This window comes from Apium graveolens, chromosome 4, assembly GCF_009905375.1.
Source record: "Apium graveolens cultivar Ventura chromosome 4, ASM990537v1, whole genome shotgun sequence".
Classification (NCBI taxonomy): Eukaryota; Viridiplantae; Streptophyta; class Magnoliopsida; order Apiales; family Apiaceae; genus Apium; species Apium graveolens.
This window is the reverse complement of record NC_133650.1, coordinates 154,241,130-154,256,132: the sequence shown is the minus strand read 5'-3', so window position 1 is coordinate 154,256,132 and position 15,003 is coordinate 154,241,130.

The following is a 15,003-nucleotide window of genomic DNA, read 5'->3' as shown; positions in this document are numbered from 1 at the left end:
CAGTTGGTAAGACACTCGCGAAGGAATCGCCTTAAAACTCGTAAAGGTTAAATTATTAAAAATGGTGGAGCCGAGGGTACTCGAGTGACTTAAGAGAATCAGTAAACGCAAAACGAGCGTTAGAGTCTGAGTTGGTTAGAGTATAGATTTACAAGTGACTTTGGTTTAATTCCAACTTACTTGTTGTTTATAGGTTAGCAGACTCGTCCCGAGCCATTCGTAACCCCCAGTCGCTCAGGCAAATTTTCTACCCGTTATACTGTTGTTGTGATGAATATGTGTATATGCATGATCTTGCGATAAATGCATATTGGTTATTAGCAAATTCTTGCGTTATATTGTAGCATGTGATATGGTATATATGCATGCCTGTTTCATATTCTTGATTTATATATCTGTTGGTTCAAATGCTTATAGTTGCATAATACCTATGCTAGAGGATAGCGGTAACTTGCATATACCCTTAGTATAGGGACCCAAAGGTGAAAATATTTTCTAAAACCGGGAGTCGAGGATCCCGAGTAGATTTTGTATATATGAATATAAATATATATATATATATATTTATACTTATATATATATATATATGGTCATAGTTTTCAAAACTATTAATCGAATAAGGTTTATTCGATAACTTTAACTTTATTTTATTATTGAATATTATTTCGAATATTATTCGAAGGCGTATGACTCCTTTATATTAAATGAATATTATTTTGAATATTCATTCGAGGACTTATGACTCCTTTTATTTTATTATCTGAATATTATTTGAATATTCATTCGAGGGCTTATGACTCAGTTTATATTGTTTAATGAATATTTTTGAATATTCATTTGAGGATCTATGACTCCGATTATTTGCTGAGATTTGTTCTTTATTTTATTAAAGAATAAGGTGTAAATAATCAAACTTATTTTCGATTATTCAAATAAAGATAGTACTTTCATATAAGTATATCTTTGGTTATTTAATACTCGTTTCAAGTATAAGTTTTAATACTTTTACTTCAATTATTTTTATAAAGATTATTCTTTATGGGAATATTTATTTAAATAATAATATTCAGTCATTTTCTAAATATTCTGGGGACTGATTTACTTCATTAAATCAACTTTACTCCAAACACTCTATAAAGTGTTTTCGAGTCTTCAAAATGATTTTTTTAAAAGATAGAGCGGATCCCAAAACTCATTTTTATATTTAAGATCTTCCTTTTAAGGGGATTTAAATACTCGCTCAAAACCTGAGGGATCCGGCTCTGTGGTGTGTTTTATATTCGCAACAAGGTTGCTGTTTTGATAAATGAATTGATTACTTACCCAACACTCGGGAAGTAAAATTCTTGGAACAAGTTAATCCATTAACAGGCATCGCCTGGGAAATATCGGTGAGTTCTCCTTTCCAAATAGATACGACTTCTTGGTGGAGCCGTATCAACAAGTTTCTACTTGGGGAAAGTGGGGACAAGCTTTACGTTTCAGAGTCATGGATTTCATGTGAACTAGGAGTGGCGTAAGTGGCCGAGTAGCGCCGGCCCAGCCTTATTATATTGGCCCAAATGGCCTGGAAGTTCCGCTAAGGCGGTCCATTCCTTAGGAGTTCAGTGTTCGGTTGACAAGTAAATCCGACAGGTTCTCCTCTACATGTAGAAAATGGTGGGGTTGTACTACTACGACTGATCATCGTAAGTGGTCTTCCTGGCGCGGCAAACTCCCGTAATGAGTTCATCATCCAATTGGATAATTTCTGCAACACTACCCAGAGCACTTCGATAGAAAGGCTACGGTTGGGCGATTGTTGAGTGTTGGCAGGGTCAAGTTTTCAAAATGATGTTTACATCAAATGAAGTATCTCGTAACTTCATTTTATTTTGATGATATTTTAAAAAAATTGAATCTATTCAAGTCTTATCTTGTATTCTCATCTATGTGATGAACTTTTGAAACTAATTATAACTTGAACGGTGGTAGTTCAAGTAGTATTCAGAAAGATATAAGTATATTGGAGTATCTTGTAACTTCATCTTTTAAACTTATATCTAGTAAATGATTATCTTGTGCGTGTCAAAGATTTTCAGAAAAACGTTGAGACAAGGTTAGATATATGAGATCACCTTGCAACGATATTTTTATACAGTTATACACTGGGACTTTGTGTATATTATGCATGGAAGAGGGCTTCCAATATTTTGAAAAGTATATATGTATATATACTGAATATTTTGCGACTTCATCGCATTAAGATATCAAACTTGGTTCATTTCTTTTGACCAAGACTTTCACGAGTATTATTAGTAGGCTCATATATTGTTAATCATTATACATATTATTTTGGTGGGCTTGCTGCTCACCCTTGTTTTCTTCTTTCATCACACAACATCAGATAGACAAGATGAACAGGACCAAGCTCCCAATTCGCGAGCGGATAGGAAACATTCCGCAGTTTCCTATAGGCGTTGATGTCGCTGTAGCTGAGGTAAGAGCTACCAATAGGCTAGGCTTTCAACTTTTGATGTACCAGATTTATGTATATTTATGAATTGTAATAATGGCAAAGAAATGTAAATTTATTCAGAAAACCTTTTAAGGTGTATTGTCATATAATTGTGGAATAAAACGACTTGTGATTATTTTTGGATGTTCATCTCTGAGACTATAACGTGTGGTGTGTATGCTTATTGTGGGGTCACAGTACAGAGTAGTTGAGTAATTATTAAGATTGGGTATTATTAAGGGAAATGGAACTCGTGACAACCCGGATCCCCGACCCCGGATTTGGGGGTGTTACAGGATATGTAACTTAAATCGTTCTGTTCCGGTATGAGAATAAAACAACATCATATTCATATATGTTGAACCATAAAGATATGGTCAGGGATACTTGCCTTGCAGAACTTTACAAATAGTATCGATTGACCTTGAGCCGACACGGACGCTCAGGCTTTAACGTCTAACCACTAGATTACCCTGTATTCGACTCCAACACTCAGGTCCTTCGATTGGAACCTTACCGAGCTCGTCGACTGTCCACTAGGCTATCTAACGCCAACTCTTGGGCTTTCCGACTAGCACCTACAAAGTCGAAACACCCTAACTTAGACCTTCGATTATGCTTGACATATCCTCACTAACAATCTACCCGAACGTTAACAAAACCCGACTCGTAACATACTTCATATAATAATACACGTATCAATTAGGGTTCACGTCTTCGAAAGTCAGTTCGGTTTTTGTTTTCAGAAAATAGGTATATTTATCCTTTTATGAAATTAGGGTTATCGATTTTCGTAAAGTATTTAATCACAACACATAAACAGATTTCGTAGAAAATAGTTACACATAACCGATCAATGTTCCGTTAGTCATTGGGTACGGCCTCGTTTTTCCGTAATTAAATTTTCCGGAAATCGGGAAGCACCTCCTTTAATTATCGGCTAACCCGTCGAACATCCCGACGTCCAAACAAACACAACTACAATCAATCGCAATCCAAAATCCAACCACCGATTTCAGCCATCAATATCAGTCCCAAAATTCTCAATTATCAATTGAATACAATTATTAATTATTAGTCGTGTTTTTATGTTTTATATCGTATTTTGTATTTTTAAATCGTAGGACTCAGATCGAATCATCACAGTCCACCGTCGACTCGCCGAGGCTCATCGTCGACGGCGATAAAATTTACGGGTTCCCGTAATTACCGGGCATCCTTCGTAAATTTCATCAATTACTTACTATAAGTCTCATAATTAAATATTTTATTTCACGAATCACTAATCAATTAACTACTTTCTTTCAAAAATTAAGTAATTTAATCGAAATAATGTCAATCAATTACGCATAAACAACCACGGCAACAACCCGGGAAATATCCTGCTACCAACACGCGCAACACGCGCGGCTGCGGTGACAATTCACCGGAACAGGGTAGAGAAAATAGCAACAACATGCAACATTACAAGGCAACAGCTCAGGGAGGAGGGGTTATCGACCACGTGCCGTCGTCCCTCTGCTGTAAAGCAGAGAGGGCAGCATACAGACATACACAAAGGTGTGTATGTAAATCCATACACAATCCAACGAGGTAACAAAACGACCAGCAATAGACATAGAGGTCGGAAAGAGAAGAGTGGCCGGAGAATCTCACCTGAACCGGCGAATAGAGCGGAAGAAACAGAGGAAAATATAAACAGGAGAGAGAACGAGATAAGGGAGAGAGAGAGATAGGAGATAATAAAATAGATGAAACTATTTGTATATATCTGCTATTACTTTTGATTATTGATTATTTATTATTATTCTTAATCGCTGCCACACGTAAGAAAAATTAGCAAAAAACTTAACACGTATCACACAATTTACCACATATACTTATTTCTGCTTACAAGCCCGAATTCTGATCCGCATTCTGCATTTAAGCGAACCAGGTTGCATATAAAATAAACTCATAAAATTACCAAAATAGTTTTAAAATTTTCTAAAAATCCCGAAACTAATAAAATAAAATTTTCATAATTCTTAGAGCATTTTTGAAACGCAACTCGTGCCCGTAATTCACAATTAAAGAACCGAGCTGCACTTAAAACAAATTCAGAAAATCATGAAAATAGTTTTAAAATATTACAAATATCCCGAAGTTTATAAAAACATAAATTTCGAAATTTTAAAACAATTTTTGAATTGCAATTTATAACCGCTTTTAACAATTAAACGAAACAACGCGCGGGTGAAATTTATCCCAAAATTACCAAAATAATTTTAAAATTCTCGGAATATTCCAAACTTAATAAAATATGAATTCTATAATTTTTGAAGAATTTTGGAATTAAATACAGATTTAACAAATAATTGCAATCAGAAAATCATATATGGCAAAATAATTGATGAAATATTGATTTCTCAATTTTAAAAACTCTTAAAAATAATTAATAAAAATATGAAGCCATAAAAATGATTTTAGAGATAACCCAAGTATTTATGGAAATAAATCCTTAATAAAATCACTTTTAAATACAAAAGTGACACAACACAGCTTCACAACGAATTACACAATTAAGACACGAACACCAACAATCACACATAATTAATTAAAATATTAACAAAATTAATATCCAGCTGACAGAACCCATAGACCTATTTTATTTATGTAATTATTTAATAATTACACATTTAAACAATATAAAAATATACGAGTCGTTATAAACTTCCCCCCTTAAAAAGATTATGTCCTCAGAATCTTATTTTTCACCAAACAAGTGAGGATATTTGTCAAGCATATCTGACTCTAACTCCCAAGTAGATTCTTCTACTCGAGGATTCATTCAAAGCACATTTACTATGGATATAGACTTATTCCTAAGGACCCGCTCATAAAGATCAAGGATCTGAGTCAATCATTCCATGCAGAATAATTTGGAAAAGAGTCCATTGGCTCCTACACAACAATTTGGTTAGAATTAAGAACATATCGCTTTACAATGATGTGCATATCACATTATAAATATCTGCAACTGTAATGATACTGCTAACTCATGAGCATTTCAACTATCCTCCTAAATACCTCCTAGGGGTACATATATTTAGGGCTCAACTCGCCCCTTCTAACTAAACCTAACCAATTTCTTTCAAGGTGAAATTTTATCAATACCCACGATCCTACTTTTATATCCATACCCTTTCGATGCAAATCCATTTTCTTTCTTTGTCCATCTCAAGCTGCGTCAACTCTTTTTCGAATCAACACCATAACGTCTTTAGTGCGTTGAATTTACTCAGGATCTAACAATATTTCTACTCCCACTTTCTCTCAATAGAGGGGAACTCATACTTATGCTCACACAGGGCTTCGCAAGGTAGCATTCCCTACTAACATGATAACTATTAACATAGAAGACGCACTCAATGGTAGGTGATTACCACAGTTTCTTCTTAGATTCAAACTATATACTCTCAACATATCTTATATTGCCTGAATTGTTCTTTCACTTTGACCCTTCGTCTACGAATGATAGGTGGTGCTCATTTTCAATTCAGTTTCCAAACATTCGAACACCTCTTGCTTCTCACCATCAGTTAAGACTGGAAAGTAATCTCATGTCTTCACTTCTTCTCACCTTTAGGTATTTGGACTTCACATTCCATTCTTTTCTAATTCTTTTGTTAACTTCTCAGTGATCTTAATCACATTCAATCCTTTCCTTCTGTGCAGGGCATCTGTTACCACACCGACTTTGCTTAAGTGATCTTTGATGAAACGATCGGTATCCCTTGTTTATCTCAGCTACAATTCATTCTGGAAAATTTAGCGTATAGTTTCTTCCCTTCTAATCTTCGTAGGGAAGTCTTTGAGCATTCTACACAGAATTTCTTAATCTTTAAATAGGTGAGGATGTTATCAATAAATACAATTCGCTTATCTAAGTACTCCTTATACACCATGTTCCTTAATTCGTTATAGACAACGGATACACTTCCTACTCCATATAATATCACCAGAACTTACAATGCTCATAACTCATTCTAATCACCATCTTTGATACGTCCTCGGGCTGGATCTTAAGTGAACCCTCGAGGAATAACACGCTCCTTAAATTAGGTCACAAAAGTAATCAGTTTTAGATAGAGGTTGCTTATTCTTATTCGTCATTTTGTTAATCTCTTGATAAATAGTACACAATTTCATAAGTTCATTTCTCTTCTCTCATGGCATCACTGGTGCGCCCCACGGAGATATATCTGGTATGATCGCCTTTTTTCTAATAACTTCTGTAAGTACTCCATTCCCACTGGCCGCTGGAGAGACTTTAGGGCATTCATTTATTACTGAACTTCTTCCAGCTTAGGTACTTCTTCTTCGTATCTCTACATATGGTGGATCTACCTTAGCCAATTCAGCTGCCAGGAGAACCTCTTATTTTGCTCCTGCCCCTAGAAACTTACCTTACTATTGGCTTCCGTACACTTTACAGTTCGCTTCTTCTGAAAATCAACTTTTGCCTTATAACATGACAACCAATCTGTTACTAAAATCACATCGAACTCTTTTAACTCGAAGGGTGTCAGCTTAGCTGAAAAGAATACTCATGGATTCTAATTGACATTTAAGACAAAAGTAATTCATTGAAAGTCCATCATGGTTGACCACTTTTATGGTTAAGGGCTCGGCTAAGTCTCCTAATATCTAATTCATTTTACTCATACATTTCTTTGGTATAAAAGGCTTAGACGCTTCTGAATCAAATAAAACTTTAACATGTATAGAGTGGAGAGAAAATGCACCTGCAACTATGTCCGATTCCTAGGCGTTCAATCTATTGATCACTCTAAAAATTTTGTTCCTAGCTGTGCTGGATGTTGACCCTTGGGATGTAGTACCTTGAGTAACCGTTCCACAACTCCTCGCAATATGCTCAACCTTCCCACAATTGTAACTAGTAATTCCTGGATTTTTCGGATTACATTCCGACGCATAATGACCCTTATGACCACATGTGACACATTGAACATTCTTTGTTTCCAGATTTGAAGATCACATCAGAAATCGACTTACTCTAATTGGGACCGACTTCTATCTAACTGACCATTAGTTGGTACAATTAACCAATTCTCTCTTTTAATTGATCAATTGGAGTATCAACAGAAACATCAGTAACACACAAAGGTATAAGTTGTATCCATAAAGGTAGGGTATTTTCCAAAAATTTGGGCAGCATTTGTTACGACTGGCATTTTGTGTAATTTTATTTGTGAACTTTGTATAATATTAGAGCCGAATGTAAATACACTTAATGATTGTACGTTGTGTGAATGAAAATTTCTGTATTATAAATTGCTTTATGTAGAATATGATTTTTCAAAGCAAAAGTTTATTTATTTCCCTTATTTTTGATTTATAAGGAATATTCTAAACCTTGAAAAAATTTTCTTTTAAAAGTTATTTCATTCACAAATTTCAAAAGTGATCTTATAAAATTTCTAAAAATCCAAGTTATTTTATGGTATAAATTTTATAATTTTTGAACTTGTATTTTATTTTATAAAAATAAATCTTTAAAAATTTATTTATTATAATTACCAAATTACATGGAAACCCTTGCATGCAAATCACTCTTCCATTCTATTAAAGGGCAAAGGAGACCTTTCCAACCCCACTAACTCACTTGTTGTTAACCAAATTACCACATTAACCTTGCATGCAAAATGGCCTAACTTTAGCTAGAGGGTATTCTTATACATTCTCATTTCCACTCATTTCTTTTAGTCAATCAAAGGCATTAAACCAAAAAAAAATGTGAGAAATCATTTCACTCACTCCACACTCCAACTCACCTCTCTTTTTCTCTCCTCTCCCTCCCTCTCCTTGTCAAAATTCTTGTAAATGGAAACCTTTCAATTACCTTGATAGAGTAAGGTCTAGTGGATCATGGCCCTAAGATTTAGTGAACATAATTTCAGTATTTCAAGTCAATCTACAATCCCTTGATAAAGATGTTTATTGTTTAAGAAATTTTATTATCAATCGGCATCAGTTTTTGAAATGATTAAAATTTGGATTTTCAGTCCCAAAGGGGGATAAATGTTTTCTTTAAATAGTGGATCTGGACTGAGACGCGAGTCCTTTCCACACTTAAATTATAGGCTTAAAAGTTGCCTAGGGATCCCATTAATGTTTTAGAACCCAGCGAGGTTCGGGATTACTTCGCGGCTGATCACCAGCTGTAATCCGTAGCGTCATAAAATGATTTTTGATTAAGAAATGATTTTGGAAATGTTTTGATACAAACAAATGATGCCATCACCCAAAAGTTCATCTCTTATTACTATTATCTCTATCTTCGCTTTGTCATTCTTTTATATATCTCAAATTATATTTTGTACCGTACTGTTTAGCACTTGTTGAGCATTTGGCTCACTACTTGCTTTCACCCTGATATTACAGCTAGCAGCTATGGTTAGATTCAAGCAGACATCACGTAGGACTTGTGATGCCGATGCGTATGTTCGAGCTCAGGTAGAATAAGAGATAGTTTTGTGTGAGGACTCGATATTAAAACCAGTTGTAATAGTTAATAGTATTGGGCTGTTCCAAACCCTAAACTATAAGATCTTGGATTCAGTTGTATCTACTTTCTTTTATCTATTGTAATAGTTTTATATTATGTATTGTTACGTTGGGGGTGTGACAGGTTTTGGTATCAGAACTACGGTTTAGAGTCCCTGGACAGCCCAAATAGGTTATAGGATATATGTATAGGTTATAGATAATATACGAGAGAGTAGGTTAAGTAAATTTATTATTAATACTCCTCTTATATATCTATGTATGGTTCGTCAACAAAGGGCTTACTCTTCGTCATCCGCTGGATCGGACGACATTATTGCTTTCTCCGTGTATGCTGAGTTGAGGCGCGAGTTTGACATGCTTCAGGGCAAGTAAAACTGACTGATAGATCGATTGAAGAATGTGTATCCGGATAGCCGAAACTATGAAGGGAAGCCTAAGGAGCAGATGACTGCGAGACTTGAGACTTTGGTTCAGTACGTCAACACTAAGCTAGAGGAGATGCCATCGCATCGAGACAGTACCAGCCAGTATATCATCCAGATGGTGGCGGATGAGCTCCAGAGTATTGTGAAGACGCTTCGAGAGGAGAAGACTACCAAGCCCCTTTCCGATGGAGTGGAGCCTTACTTCTTTCCATTATCTACCTTTCATGTTGTTGTATTATCGGGCAATGTAGAACTCCCTGTTGTTCCTTTAAATAAGCATGTTATTCCTAAATTCAGACCTTATTTTAATCTTGATGTATTGTGACCTTCAATTTCAATGCACTATCGTTTCGTTTGCTTTCAATTGTTTATTTTATGCCTTTATATGCATCACCCTATTAATTTGAAACTTGACCTCATATGTGAACAAAAATGCCATGCGACACCCTCAAATTATTTCATTATTCATACCTGTTTGACATAACTCTTATTTCAGGATCATGCCACCCAAAAAGAAGAACCCAACAACCACATCTACCACAGATCCAAATATTCTTCGATTACTGGAAACCTTATAACAGCAAACAAACGCTATAGCTCAACAACAACTAACTCTTCAACAACGATTTGAAAACCAAGATAACTGTGAACCACACCAACCACCTGATCCACTAGTACCACCTCGACAAGTTGTTACTTTCAAGGCTTTTCAGAATGTGAATCCACCTGCATTTCATGATACCACTGATCCAATAATAGCAAACACATGGATTAAGGAAATGGAAAGAGCTTTTGAATTGGTACAGTTAGGGGACGATCAGAAGACACCATATGCTACTTACTTCCTGAAGGGCGAAGTCATCTATTGGTGGGAATCAGTAAAAGCTATGGAAGCAAATCAACAAGTTTCTTGGGAAAGATTTAAGAAGTTATTTCTGGAAAAGTATTACCCTAAGTACATGCAGAATCATATGGAGCTTAAATTTCTTGAATTGAAGTAAGGGAGTATGTTTGAACTCGAGTATGAGAAGAAGTTCACAGAATTGTCAAGGTTTGTGACAAAATATACCAACAGTGAGGAGGAAAAAGCAAAGAGATTTCAACAAGGATTAGAGTCTTGGATCAGAGATAGAGTGACTATGTTTGAGCTTGATACTTATGCAGGCATAGTGCAGAAGGTTGCTCTGATTGAGAGTAATGAGATGCAGTCAAGGAAAGAAAGGGATAACAAGAAGAGAAAGGTTCCATTTTATGGAGAAAAGTCTGAAGCCGGAAATTCACAAGATCGGAATGTAAAGAGGATTGGATTCCATGAGGGCGGAAATTTTCAAAAGAAGGGAAATTTGAGCAAAAGACAAGAATCAAAGGGGAACAACCAGGAAAGCCAAGGACAAGTTGGAGAAAACAGATTTCAGAGACCGGAATGCAAGCATTGTGGAAGAAGGCACCCCGGAGTGTGTAATAAGATGAGCATGATATGCTATAAGAACCAGAAGGGACCTTTGGCAAACGAGTGTAAGATGCCGAAGCCAGGAGTTACATGTTACAAGTTTGGATAGACTGGACACATAGCTAGGGAGTGCAAGACAACCGGACCAGTTAAAGCTCTGATGAATGTGGCAAGTACCAGTGTAAACGTGCCAGCTGAGGTATTGGCATTACCTCCACCACCTACAAAAAATCCGCAAACAACAGCAAGGACATTCGATTTGAAAATGAAGGACGTTGTTCAGAACTCTGAGATGATAGCAGGTACACTTTTACTAAATAATGTCGAAGCTAAAGTATTGATTGATTCGGGAGCAACGAGATCTTTCATATCAAAAACTTTTGTTGATAAACTTCAGTGTGATAAAATGGCTATGGACGAGGTAGTAATTGTGGTAATTGCGAACCAAGAGAAGATTCATGTGAGTCAACTCTGTCTGAAGTGTGAGATTGATATTTCAGGGTATAAGTTTTCAGCCGACTTGATACTCTTCAAGTTGGGAGAGTTCGATATAATTTTAGGTATGGATTGGTTAGGGAAGAATAACGTCCAGATTAATTGTAAGTCCAAGAAAGTGTATTTAAAGACGAAGAGTGGAGAGAAAGTAGTATTTAAGGGACATAGGCAAAATCAACTGTTTCTTACAATCGTTCAGGCTAAGAAGTTTCTTAGGAAAGGTTGTGAGTCGTTCCTAGCTTATGTAGTGGATTCAGAAAAGGACAACCCCAGTATAGAAGATATTCCCGTAGTCAACGAATTTCCAGATGTGTTTCTAGACGAACTACCAGGCTTAACGCCAGATCGACAAATCGTGTTCGAGATCAACCTTGCTCCGGGCACGAAACCAGTTTCGAAGGCCCCATATAGGATAGCACCAGCAGAATTGAAAGAGTTGGCGAGTCAGCTACAAGAATTGTTGGATAAAGGAGTGATACAGCCAAGTACGTCGCCATGGGGAGCACCTGTCTTGTTCATAAAGAAGAAAGATGGAAGTATGCGGTTATGTATAGATTATCGGGAGTTGAATAAGGTGTCGATTAAGAATCGATACCCGCTACCAAGAATATTTGACCTATTTGATCAGCTGAAAGGAGCAAAGTGCTTTTCAAAGATCGACTTGAGATCAGGATACCATCAATTAAAGATCAAAGAAGAGGATATTCCAAAGATATCATTCAAGACCAGATACGGACCTTATGAATTCTTAGTAATGCCTTTTGGATTGAGTAACGCCCCAGCAGCATTTATGGATCTAATGAATCGGGTATTTAAAAAGTCTTTGGATAAGTTCGTAGTGGTGTTCATTGATGACATCCTTATTTATTCAAAGTCGGAAGAAGAATATAAGCAGCATCTATGGATAGCATTGGAGATACTCCGACAAGAGAAGTTATATGTCAAGTTTTCTAAATGTGAGTTTTGGTTAAAGGAAGTTCAATTTTTGGGACATGTCATTGGAGATGAAGGAGTTAAAGTAGATCCGGCAAAGATTGAGGCGATTATGAGTTGGGAGAGGCCAAAGACATCTACGGAAGTGCGAAGTTTTCTAGGATTGGCAGGGTATTATAGAAGATTTGTCAAGGATTTTTTGAAAATTGCCACGCCATTGACTAAGTTAACCAGGAAGAATCAGAAGTTCGAATGGAATAGAGAATGTGAGGATAGCTTTCAAGAGTTGAAACAGAGGTTGGCAACAGCTCCGGTGTTAGTACTACCAGACGACCAAGGAAACTTTGTGATTTTCAGCGATGCTTCACATAAAGGATTAGGCTGTGTGCTAATGCAACACAATAAGGTGATTGCGTATGCGTCAAGACAGTTAAAACCACATGAATTGAAGTACTCGACGCATGACTTGGAACTAGCCGCCATAGTGTTCGCACTTAAGATTTGGAGACATTACCTCTACGGGGAAAACTGCGAAATCTACACGGATCACAAGAGTTTAAAGTACATTTTCACTCAGAAGGAGCTCAATATGAGGAAAAGGAGATGGTTGGAATTGATTAAGGACTATGATTGCTCGATAAATTATCATCCTGGAAAGGAGAACGTTGTAACCGATGCTTTGAGTAGGAAGGAAAGATTGAATATGATAGCAACACCAAAAGAATTGTCTGAAGAGATTAAGACATTAAGAGATTTGAATTGGAACTTTGTGATTGTGGAATAGTTGAAGAAGTTTGTCGTGTAATGACTTTTCAGCCAACACTAGTGGAAAAGATAAGGAAATGTCAGGAAGAAGTAATGGAGAAAGAAAAGAATCAGCTAACTGGAGAAGAGATTGGTACTCAAAAGGATGAGCAAGGTATACTAAGGTTTTCCTCAAGAATTTGGATTCCTCATGTACCTGAATTGAAGAATGAGATTTTGCAAGAAGCCCACAATTCAAGATTTTCAATCCATCCGGGAAGCACCAAGATGTATCAGGACTTGAAGCAGAACTTTTGGTGGCCAAATATGAAGCGAGAGGTGGCAGAATGGGTTGCGAAGTGTTATACTTGTCAGAAAGTGAAGGCAGAACATCAACGACCAAGCGGATTAATTCAGCCCCTAAAGATTCCAGAATGGAAATGGGAAAATATTTCTATGGACTTTATAGTGGGACTACCGCGAACGAAATCCGGACATGACGCTATATGGGTTATAGTTGATCGCCTTACGAAGTCGGCGCATTTCCTTCCAATTAATGAGAAGCCGTCATAGGACAGATTGGTTCATCTGTATGTGCGTGAAATTGTACTAAGACATGAAGTACCAGTATCGATAGTTTCAGACAGAGATCCCCGATTTAACTCGAGATTCTGGAAGCAATTTCAAGAGAGTCTTGGCACGAAGCTGAATATGAGTACGGCGTATCACCCGCAGACTGATGGTCAGAGCGAAAGGATAATTCAAACAATCGAAGACATGTTGCGCAGTTGTTCAATCGATTTTGCAGGAAGTTGGGACGACCACTTCCCATTACTAGAATTCTCCTATAATAACAGCTATCACTCCAGTATTGGCATGTCACCATACGAAGCTTTGTACGGATGGAAATATAGATCACCGACAAGTTGGGATGAAGTAGGAGAAGGAAAGATTCTAGGCTCGGAATTGGTATAGCAGTTGCATGAGACAGTCAAATTAATTCAGAAAAGGTTGCTTGCTGCTCAAGATAGACAGAGAAAGTATGCGGATCTAGCGCGTAAGGATGTTAGATTCCAAGTAGGCGAAGCCGTTTTACTGAAGGTGTCACCAAGGAAAGGGTTGTCTAGATTTGGCAAGAAAGGGAAGCTAGCACCTAGATATATAGGTCCTTTTGAAATTTTGAGTCAAGTGGGGAAGGTGGCCTACGAGTTAGCCTTACCACCTCAGTATCAGCATGTGCATAATGTGTTCCATGTGTCATTGCTTAAGAAATACAATCCTGATGCCAACAATGTGATAGAATATGAACCTGTAGAAATTCAGACAGACCTGTCATTTGTGGAGCAACCTGTCAAATTACTTGACTGGCAAGTAAAAAGTCTTAGGAATAAGTCGATAAAGTTAGTGAAAGTACTTTGGAGGAACCCCAAGGTCGAAGAATCAACTTCAGAGTTAGAGTCTGATATGCGTTCCCGGTATCCTCATCTATTCTCTTAGATTCTGGGGACAGAATCCCTTAAGGGGGAGAGGATGTTATGACCAGCATTTTGTGTAATATTATTTGTGAACTTTGTATAATATTAGAGCCGAATATAAATACACTTAATGATTGTACGTTGTGTGTATGAAAATTTCTGCATTATAAATTGCTTTATATAGAATATGATTTTTCAAAGCAAAAGTTTATTTATTTCCCTTATTTTTGATTTATAAGGAATATTCTAAACCTTGGAAAATTTTTCTTTTAAAAGTTATTTCATTCAAAAATTTCAAAAGTGATCTTATAAAATTTCTAAAAATCCAAGTTAGTTTATGGTATAAATTTTATAATTTTTGAACTTGTATTTTATTTTATAAAAATAAATCTTTAAAAATTTATTTGTTAT